The following is an 11,725-nucleotide window of genomic DNA, read 5'->3' as shown; positions in this document are numbered from 1 at the left end:
ACGGTTAACCGAGGGACCGAAAAGGCCTCGTGTGTGTTGCAGCCCAACACCCCTCCAATTTGGCCCAAAGCCCACCAAACCCTGCTCCATGTCCTAGAGCGTTCGATCACGATCGCGTGGCCGAAAACCGCACCTCATTTGGACTCTCCTAGCTCCCTCTACATATATATATGTGATACCCTCTGAAACATTCGCGGTACAAACCCTAGTCCTCTTCCACCTCGCGCCCGGATGTTTCTTCCACCGACGGACACGTCCGCCCTCCACCTCGCTCCGGCCAGTGGCGTCGCGCCACGTCATCCCCGCCGCCGCTCCAAGCCAATAGGCGCCCGCCACCTCACCCGGCAGCTCTCTCTCTCTCCGCGCGGCCCGCGGGGCCCAGATCCGGCCCGCGCGGGCCCGGTCGCCGCCGCCGCCAGAGGCTCCCGCCTCCCCGCGCCTGCTCCCCCACGCTGCCGCCTGGGCGCCCGAGCCGCCCCCCCGCCGGCGCGCCGCCGCCCCGCCGCTGCCGCTTCGCCGCCGCCCGCCGTAGCTCGCCGCACCGCCCGCCGTTGCCGCCCGCCGCGCCGGTAGCCCGCCGCCTCGCCGGCGCCGCGGCCGACGCCCGCCACCACCGGCCGGTCGGCTCCGCCGCCCTCTCCACCAACCTCCTCGCCGCCCCGATCATCCTCTCCCCCTCCGGCGTCGTCCTCCTTCCCGGTGAACAAGAACTCCAGCGAGACTCCGGCAAGTGCATCGGGAACCGCGCTGGATCTGGATCTGAAAATATCTCGGTTGACTTTTTCCCTCCGAACCCTAATTTTTATGCAAACTTTGACCTGCCTTATCTGCGCATCCGTAGCTCCGATTTGGACATATAGTATATCAAAATGTTCGTCTCAACGAGTACATTATTTCTTTCCATTGCATCATTTGCATTTTAGTTCATCTTGATGCCCGAAATGCTGTTAGAAAGAGGCTTCGTCAGTTAATTGTCAGATCTGCTAGTTCATCTTAGACTTTTGTCATTTTTGCCATGATTGTTGTGTGCATGATATGCCTGTGAGTCCTTCATATGTTTTGTTAAGGATTTTGTCTTCTTTCCAGAGGTGCAACCCATGTATTTTTAGGATTTGTGTGGTGACTTGTGCAAGCTTGCAAAGTGAGGCATCCGGTAATTCTGTTTTCAGGGACTTAGTAGTTCTCACTAAGTCTGGGATTATTTAGTTCATGATGCCATATGTTCAGCTTGTTTCCTAGTGATCCGTGCCTCTTTTGAGGATGATCAGTAAAGGAGTTTTGTTAATCTTGTTATGCTCTATCCATCCATGTCTTTGTTTGCAATTATGGATCACCCTAGCTTGAGTCAATCGAGCTCTACTTTTGCTTCGTGGTGAATCTGAGCAGATCGTCAACTTGTTTGCGATTTTGCCGCTGCTATTGTAGTTAATCCGTGCATGATATGCCATTGTTCTTGCAATGTCTAGCTTGTATGTTGTGCCTTCTTAGTGTATGTATGCTTGTCTTGCCATGACTTGCACCGTAGTGAGTGCATCGAGCTCGTTTACATGCCTTTGTGAGTTATATTTCAGCATGTCTCAGTTTTCACAAAGTCTGAAAACTGATTGTGTTTTAGCTATATTCGTGTGCTTATTAGTATATTTTGTGATCCCTTTTGGCCCCAGGTCACTTAGGGACTTTTGTTAAGCTTGTTGAGTAGCTCCATGCCATGTTCTTACTTGTCTTAATCATGTCATGTATCATGTTGTTTTGCTGCTCCAAAGAGGGCTTCGTGATCTGAAATTTCAGACAAGTGTTAATTTCACTAAGTCTGGAATCTATTTTGCATTTGCGTTTTTGCCATGCTTGGTAAAGGGTGGAAGGCTCGGCCTCTCGCCTAGTGTTTTGTTCCAGTCTTGCCGCCCTAGTTTCCGCCATATCGGTGTTATGTTCCCTGATTCTTGCGTTCCTTATGCGGTTGGGTTATAATGCTAACCCCTTGATATTTCGCCTTGATTAAAGCTTGTCCAGCAATGCCCACCATTGGTCTTACCATTTGCCACCTAGCCTTTTCTTTCCCTTGGGTTCTGCAGACTCAAGGGTCATCTTATTTTAAACCCCCCCGGGCCAGTGCTCCCTCTGAGTGTTGGTCCGAAATGAGCTGCCTGCGGGGCCACCTCAGGGAAACTTGAGGGTTGGTTTTACTTGTAGCTAGTCTCATCTGAGTGTGCCCTGAGAACGAGATATGTGCAGCTCCTATCGGGATTTGTCGGCTCATTCGGGCGGTGTTGCTGGTCTTGTTTTAACCTGTCGAAGTGTCTTGAGTTACCGAGATACCGAGTCTGATCGGAATGTCTTGGGAGGAGGTCTATTCCTTCGTTGACCGTGAGAGCTTGTCATGGGCTAAGTTGGGACTCCCCTGCAGGGATTGAACTTTCGAAAGCCGTGCCCGTGGTTATGGGCAGATGGGAATTTGTTAATGTCCGGTTGTAGATAACTTGAACCTTAATTAATTAAAATGAATCAACTGAGTGTGTTACCGTGATGACCTCTTCTCGGCGGAGTCCGGGAAGTGGACACGGTGTTGGAGTAATGTTTGCGCAGGTTGCTCTCTAGTTTCTTGCTCGCGCTTTGCCTCCTCTTCTCACTCTCTTTTGCGAATAAGTTAGCCACCAAATATGCTAGTCGCTTGCTGCAGCTCCACATATATTTGCCTTACCCCTTCCTATAAGCTTAAATAGTCTTGATCGCGAGGGTGCGAGATTGCTGAGTCCCTGTGGCTCACAGATTACTATAACTCCAGATGCAGGTCCAGGTGATTCCGCTCCAGGTGATGAGTACGAGCTCAAGTGGGAGTTCGACGAGGACTCTCAACGATACTACGGTTCCTTTCCCGATGATCAGTAGTGGTGTCCAGTTGGGGGTGATTGGGACCGTTGTCGCATGTTGGGTTTTCTTCTATTTTGGCGCCGTAGTCGGGCCATGAGTGTTTTGGTTGATGTAATGTTATTTATGTACTTGATTGACGTGGCGAGTGTAAGCCAACTATGTTATCTCCCCTTTATTATTCATATTACATGGGATGTTGTGAAGATTGCCTAACTTGCGACATATGCCTTCAATGCGATTATGTCTCTAAGTCGTGCCTCGACACGTGGGAGCTATAGTCGCATCAAGGGTGTTACATCACACGATCGTATAAAGCTTATTTCTCCCACACTAATAAGTCATACATATTTAGAGAGCAATTTTTATTGCTTACACCGATGACAACTTACTTAGAGGATCTTAGTCAATCCATAGGTAGGTATAGTGGACTCTCATGATAAAACTGGTTTAAGGGTATTTGGAAGCACAAGTAGTATCTGTACTTGGTGCGATGAATTTGGCTAGCACGAGGGGGAAAGGCAAGCTCAACCATGTTGGAAGATCCATGATAATATAATTTATCTCATATGTAAGAAAACATAACCCATTACGTTGTCTTCCATGTCCAACGTCAACTCTTTTAGCATGTCATATTTTAATGAGTGCTCACAATCATAAAAGATGTCCAAGATAGTATATCTATATGTGAAGACCTCCCTTTCTTTATTACTTCCTATTAATCGCAATGATGACCAAAACTATGTTTGTCAACCCTCAACAACTTTTATTCATCATACTTTTTCTATGTGAGCTCATTACTCTCCATAAGACTCACATGATCTCTTTGTTTCTTTTTATTTCTTTCTCTTTTCTTTTATTCCCTTAGGATCATGGAAAAATAATCAAGCCCTTGACTCAACACTAATCTTTATTATATAGCTCATGGACTTGATTACATAGAAGGATTATAAAGCAAAACTCATGACTAGATCATACTAAGAACTTTTATTCTACTAGATCAAGATATTACCAAGAGGATCTGAAAGTGCGTTATATCGACTAGATGGGGGGTGAATAGGTGATTTTATGAAAGTCTTCAAAACGTGGAAGTTATGAAGACAAACGATAGAAATAAACCTATTACCATGCAGCGGAAGGTAGACTACACTAGACAAGCCATAGTCAAGTATTCAATGAAGTGAAAGCACAATGACTTAATAGCAGCAATGTAGTAAGGATCAGGTAGGAAGATATTATGAAGCCATACAGAGCATGCAGTCACTCAGTGAAGACAAAAGATAGTGCGAACATACAATGACTTCACAAGGAGCAACAGTACGTAAAGGGAAGGGAAGATGAAACCAGTGACTCATTGAAGACAATGATTTGTTGGACCAGTTCCAGTTGTTGTGACAACTGTACGTCTGGTTGGGGCGGCTAGGTATTTAAACCTTAGGACACACAGTCCCGGACACCCAGTCCTGAACACGCAGCTCAGGACACCCAGTCCTCACCGTATTCCCCTTGAGCTAAGGTCACACAGACCTCGCCCAATCACTCTGGTAAGTCTTCAAGGTAGACTCCCAAACCTTCACAGACTTCGTTCACCGGCAATCCACAATGTCTCTTGGATGCTCAGAACGCGACGCCTAACCGGCTGGAGGATGCACAGTCCTCAAGTGTAATAAGTCTTCAGATCACACAGACAAGAAGACTTAAGTGATGCCCAATTCTCTTTGGCTCTGGGTGGTTAGGGCTTTATCCTCGCAAGGAATTCTCTCTCAAAGGCTTCGAGGTGGGTTGCTCTCAAACGACAAAAGCCGTACTCTCAATCTGAGCAGCCAACCGTTTATGGTTGTGGGGGGTGGGCTATTTATAGCCACTTGGCAACCCGACCTGATTTGTCCGAAATGACCCTGGGTCACTAAGGAACTGACACGTGTTCCAACGGTCAGATTTCAAACTCACACGGCAACTTTACTTGGGCTACAAGCAAAGCTGACTTGTCCGACTCTGGACAAGATTCGCTCTCATAGTCTTCACTCGAAGACATAGGTTTTTGGTTAGGCATCACTTCAGTCATTCTGACTGGTTCTCTTGGACCCCACTTAACAGTACGGTGGTTCCTATGACTCAACACAAAAGAAAAAGAACTACGAAAGATCTAAGTCTTCGAGCTCCATAGGCTTCATGTGGTGTCTTCTCTTGTCATAGTCTTCAATGTGAATATCTTCATATACCACCTTTGACTTCAATGTCTTCATACATTTTTAGGGGTCATCTCTGGTAGGAAAACCGAATCAATGAGGGACTTCTACCTGTGTTATCCTGCAATTCTCACAAACACATTAGTCCCTCAACTAGGTTTGTCGTCAATACTCCAAAACCAACTAGGGGTGGCACTAGATGCACTTACAATCTCCCCCTTTTTGGTGATTGATGACAAACTAGTTGAAGTTTTCAACGGGGAATATAATCTGTGAAATTGTAAAGGATAAGGAATTGTCTTCATAAGTTGCAAGGGCTCCCCCTGAAGATGTGCATATAGGTAATTTGCTTTTGGAATGCAAATGCACATGGCAGGTTGTACTTGTGGAGATCCACTTCAACTTATGATGACAATCCACTATGCATGTGAAAGTATATGAAGATAATGACATGCATAATGGAAAATGGACGTCTGCAGAATGATCTAAGTGCGGAATTTATCGTCGCACATGCGGAATTTATCATCGCAAAACAAAGTGGCAGATAAGTAGCAGACGACCATCGAGTTTAAGTGTTACAACTCAAAGAACCAAATGTAGCAAAACGAGAGTTGTAAGCACGAAGCAAAATATAAAGCACCCGCCCATATGGACCCGCTTGAAGACTATCAACCTCATATGCTTCTCCCCCTTTTGTCAGTAAGGACCAAAAAGGTTTGAAGACATAGAGCATCTACTCGTTCCCATGCGGAGTAGGTGAAGTAGCAGGGTCGTTGGTGGTGTTTGGCGGTGCTGAAGAGCTTGGAGCAGAGTTGACGCGTGCTGAAGGAGGTGGTGGTGAAGTAGCATCATCTTCATCCTCGATAACTCTGGCAGTCACTGTTGCAGCAGATGAAGAGAACTCAGAGTCTTCAAGGGGTGGAGTTCCTAGCAGCACAGCTCTTCGAGGAGGTGTGGAGTCAAACTTGAATCGCTCAGTGAAGCCATCCTCTTGGAGATCATCTTCAGAACACATCATCGTTAGCCCTTTCCATGTACGGCGACAGGTTTCATGGGCAACGAAAGCATTCTTGGTGGCAAGATTGCGAATGCGATTAACTTCCACCAAGAGGCTTTTCATCTGACGCTTCAGCCAGTCATGATGCCTATCCTGTTTCTGATGAAGAGCCACAAGAAGCTCTCGGTCGTTGAGAACACGAGTGCGCTTCTTGGGTCTTGGAGCAGTTGTACTATCAGTGGCTTCAGTAGACGCAGGGTGTGGTGCACGTGTAGTGCCAGCCAAAGGATACACCCGAGTGACTGCTTCAACTCCTTCAATGTTCTGTGAGAAACTCTGATGCTCTGCATTCTGAAGACTTAGAGGTTCCTTTGCAGGCTCAGGATAGATGGCTTCAGTAGAGATATCCACATCAGGCAGAAAAATCCTATGATTGCGAGCAGATGGCTGATATGAGATATCGGAGTGAAGTTTAATTAGCCGCATTACCCATGGGGCGTAGAACTTCAAGCCAAACAGATCAGAGCCTGATGCAGCAAGTTGGCGGATGAATAAGTCCTGTGCATTGAAGCATTTTCCATGAAGAATATAGAAGACCAAAGTCTTCATTGCACCCTCAAGCTTGGCATTTGGAGAGTGCCCTTTGATGGGCCAGAGAGTTCGCCTGATGATGTGATAGATGGTTCTGGCAGATACTCAAGGTCTTCAACAAAGAACTCTGTTGGATAAGCAGCATCTTGGGGCAATGGCTTCATCATGCTGAGCATCTGACTCATATCAGGTTCCGGCCTCTTAAAGATGCTCTCAATGGCTTCACTATGCAGCTGACAGCCATGCTCGTAGAGATCGCCAGGAGTGGGCAAACCAGTGAGCTCAATGATGTCAAATGCATTGGCTTCGTGATGAACATTTCCGGTCATCCACTCCAGGACCCAAGTCTTCGGATCTCTGCTGTACCCGCGGATGTGAAGTGTGGCATAGAATTGGAGCAGCAGCTCTTCATTCCAATGCTCTTGGTCAGTAACGAACGGCAGCAGTCCAACTTCCTTGAAGCAATCCAAAGCTTCTTCCAGACAAGGCAGATCAGCTATGGCTTCAATGTCAAGGCGCTTGTGTGGGAAGATGCGACCTTGGTTGTAAAGAATGCATGAGTAATAGCTTCGCTGAGGATAGCTCCAGAACCAATTAGATGATATCCTTTCCCTTGAGTAGGGGTTCCTGGAGCTATCGAAGAATGTGTTGTCTGCCCTGAAGCCATTGATATTGAAGGAGCCAGGTGCTGATGCAGGACCTGGGAACCTTGGCAATCTTGGGATTGGCTTCTGTACCTAAGGCCTGTGCTCAACATGATAGTCAAACTGTGGACCGGCAGTAGACTCAGGAACATAAGTGACGGGATCAGTGGCTTCGCTGTCTTCTTTTTCCGTTGGGGAGGGCTCCACATTAGCTTCATTGGTGGTTGTGGCAGCCACAAGATTTTCAAGCATGTTCTCCTTGAGAACTGCTTCTTGTTGGGACAGTGGAGTGGCAACTTGTGGGACTTCATCTTCCGCGGCTGATGCAGCCGGATTGTCTTCAGCAGAGACTTGAGGCCATGGACCTTTGCGAAGCCTGCGCAACGCAGGCGACGCCTCTGGAGTTGGAGTGGGTTGGGCCTCATAGTCTTCTTCCTCTTGTGGGCGATCTGCCCATGAAGCATCCTGTGCAATTGGCGTCAATGGATGACCAATGCTGATGAGTTTGCTGTTCTGAGGAAGGACTGCACCATCTTCTACATTGTCATGTTGACCAATGTCTTCAGCAGCGATGGGATCAGCTGCTGGAAAGTCTTCAGCTTCATGAGCCTCTGTGGAAGCAGGCTCATGGATAGTCAGTTGGTGTTCATGGCGTTCAGCTTCAGGATAGACCATAAAAATGGGTTCAACTATCAAGGGCTCTGTGGGAGCTGCCTGATCTTTCTTGGTCTTCCTCTTCTTCTTGGAGGGGGCAGTTGGAGAGGCTTCAGAATGTTTCCTCTTTCTGGCTTCAGCATCAGCAGTCCTTGTCTTCTTGAGCTCTAAAGCTGTTGACCGGCTTTTTGGCTTCGAGCCAGCCATTTTAGTTGTGAAGACAATAGGAACTGCTTCCTGCCTTGGTGCGTCAGGTTCAGCTATAGCAGGCTTCTTCTTCTTCTTTGCGGCCATCCTGGGGTTGATGCCAGGACGCCCAAGGGCCTTGCGCTTCCCAGCCTCATTATAGGCTTGCACACATCTGTCAGCCAAAGTCTTCATGCGCTCACGCGAACCCTGAGCTTCTGCACGCTTCTTCATAAAGGCTTCCTTGAGCTCGTGCATCATACTCTTGAAGTTCTTCACTTCCTGCACGCTGAGCTTGGCCATATGCTTCTTGAACTAAGCCTTTTCATAGTCAATCTTTTGCTTCAGTTCAACAATGCGCTGGGCAATAGCGAGTTCTGAAGCAATGGCGCCTTGGAAGGCGACACTGAGGTCAATTGGTAGCTCCAGATCTTCAAAGCTGATGTTTGGCGTGTCAAACCACTCGTCAATGAAGTTGTGGATGATGGTCACATCAAAGAAAGGCAGATCATTGAAGATTTCTGCTTCTTCTTTGCTCTTGATGAGTTGCTCAAGAACGTCATCTGCTAGATCTTCATCACTTGACAGATCAATGTCAGCAGTTAGCTCTTGTCCGGTGTGAGGCAGAGGCATCTTGACTTTCTGGGGCTTGGAGATGCGAGATAAGTCTTTGGACTGCACACTGTCTTCAAGAGGTGCAGTTGCCAGTGGCTTCGCCCTTGAGATTTTTGGTGAGGGGCAGGCTTTGAAGCTTTAGGCTTCTTCATCTTCTTTGTCTTCGGCGCTGCAGGAGCTTCTTCTGCTACAGCGTCAGCTGTAGGCTCATTCACTACAGTCCCTTGAACTAAGATGCGGGTGACGAGGCCTTCAAGGTTGGAGAAAGGACCGATGACATTGGGTTCTGCATCTCGTGTGCCATCTGCCCTTGGTGCTGAGGGACCAGGGTTGAAGTCTAGCCCCAAAGTCTTCTTGTTCTGCTTCGCTGAGTTCTGGGCAAACTGGAAGTTGCGCTTGAACAGATTGTCGTCACGACACCATATTAGTGACGATGGGTGTGCATCAGCTGGCTGTGGCCCACGGACCATGCAGGGATAGAAGCCTTGAGCAATGGCTTCATCTCTGGACCTGGGTAGAAGATTCTTGTATTGGATGTCTCCCCACGGTCTCTTGATGGCATTTTTCTCAGCATATTCTTGGGTTACAAATCGATATTTGAACCATTGTTCTGCCCAATATCTTCGAATCCATTGGATTCAGATCTTGCGCTGATTGTAATCCTCTTCACGATCTGTCTTGTACATTTTTGAGAGTTCATCTGGCAGATCTCTGGATGTTTCTCCAGGACGCTTTCTGCCACCCTTCCTTGCTGCTTTCTCTGAAGCCATAAACTTTAACTTGAAAGGCTTCAACACATTCAAAGGCTTCAAATGTTTTCGCTTGCTGGACCAACAGGAACTGGCTTCGGGAGAATTAATGTGATGCTGTAAGAATTCTGCAAATGAATGCAGACTATGAGAACCAAAGGATTCTCCCACGGACATGTACCTGTGACAGCATTAAGGTGCGAGGGAAGGGGAAGAGGTCATATGCACTCTCAGAAGATTTTGAAGATAAATCAGTTTAGAAGACATTGACCTCATTTTGCGAAAACATTCACTCATAGATAAGGAGTTGGTTCCAGATTTGTACGAATCCACAGATCAGTACAAGTGAGGAATCTAACTACTTTGTGAAGCATAATTGAATATACTAGGCATGTTATGAGATGTAGTATGAGAGAGATCTAACTTGTGTGAATAGAAACTGCTTGTGGTAGAAAGTGACAAATCCATAGGATCAACGGTGCTGTAAAAAAGAAGTTTTATTTACCACACTAAGAGCTGCTAGACGAAGTGGAAGATGAGGCCGAGCAGTTCAATCTTCCGTGCCCTAACTTGGCGATAGAGAACACCTACGGCGATGGCGGAGAGGACGATGTCTGCGGTCGGCGTGAAGACGGCGTCGGAGAGGTCGCGACAGCGAAGCGCTTCGTCGCCGGCGTCGTCGAGGGCTAGCGGTGGCGCTAGGGTTCGTGCGAGAGTGGAAGAAGAGATAATGACCGCTGTGAAGTGTGTATTTATAGGTACATGGGCGGCACTGCGCTATTACACAGGTGCCCCTGGCGATTCGCATCTGAGGAACACGTGGCCATTATGCGGAATTTTGGGGTTTGTTCCACGTCCCATGCACGCCTTGATTGTCGGGTGGTCGTTCCTACTTCTCTGGGTTTCATGTGGAGGAATGAGCATTGAAAACGGACTTAATGGTTGTCTTTGTATCTTCTGCTGACAAGGACGCAGAGGAGACATTCAACAGTTTCAATAGAATGCATATGATTTGGAGAGATAGAATTTGAGATAGAAAGCATAGAGAGGTTAGGGTCCGATCACATTCACTTAGTTCAAAAGATTCAACAATGAAGACATAGCTATAAGTGAATGCTGTAGAGGACAGAACACTAATATATATATATATATATATATATATATATATATATAATCAACATAGTGAAGATAATCATGAAGATATGTTGAGATCGAAGCCACACCAAATGTGAAGACATTGCAAGGTAACGTCATGAGTGAAACACTTCGAAATAGAACATTAATGTATTCACACTTAGAATGTATGTCTTCATTGATTGAAGATATACTTTACTTCGTGTGTTGCTCGTCTAAGTCATCAATATGCATAAGGGTTAGGATGTGTGCCTGATCACAGGACATTTGAGGATTCCAAGATATTTAGCTCACACCGTAACTTGCAAAATCTCTTCTCATCCAAGATATCTGCCAATTGCTCTTCAGTGCTGACGTGTATGATATCAATATCTTCCTTCACAACATGATCTCTGAGAAAGTGATGATGAATTTCAATGTGCTTTGTCTTCTAGTGCTGAACTGGGTTGTTGGCGATCTTGATGGCGCTTTCATTGTCGCAGTAAAGTGGCACTTGCTTCAGATGAATGCCATAGTCCTTGAGTGTTTGCTTCATCCACAGAAGCTGAGCGCAGCAAGATCCAGCAGTAATGTATTCAGGTTCAGCTGTGGAGAGAGATACATAGTTCTGCTTCTTTGAAGACCAACATACAAGTGATCGTCCTAGAAAGTGACATGTGCCTGATGTAGACTTGCGATCAACTTTGTCACCAGCATAATCAGCATCCGAGAATCCAACCAGATCAAACTCTGAGCCCTTTGGATACCATAATCCTAGAGTTGGGGTGTGAGCCAAATATCGAAGAATTTGCTTCACAGCTAAGTGATGCGACTCCTTTGGTGCCGCTTGAAATCGAGCACACATGCAAACACTAAGCATAATATCTGGCCTAGATGCACATAGATAAAGTAATGAACTAATCATGGAGCAGTATACCTTTTGATCGACCTCTTTACCATTGTCGTCAGGACCCAGATGATGTTTGGCTGGCATTGGTGTTGTGAAGCCTTTGCAGTCTTGCATACCGAACTTCTTCAGGCAATCTTTGAGATACTTCTCTTGAGATATGAAGATGTCGTTGCATTGTTGTTGTATTTGAAGACCGAGGAAGAACTTCAGCT

Source organism: Triticum aestivum, chromosome 1A (genome assembly GCF_018294505.1).
Source record: "Triticum aestivum cultivar Chinese Spring chromosome 1A, IWGSC CS RefSeq v2.1, whole genome shotgun sequence".
Taxonomy (NCBI): Eukaryota; Viridiplantae; Streptophyta; class Magnoliopsida; order Poales; family Poaceae; genus Triticum; species Triticum aestivum.
The sequence above is the reverse complement of the archived record's forward strand: the minus strand, read 5'-3'. Positions refer to the sequence as shown.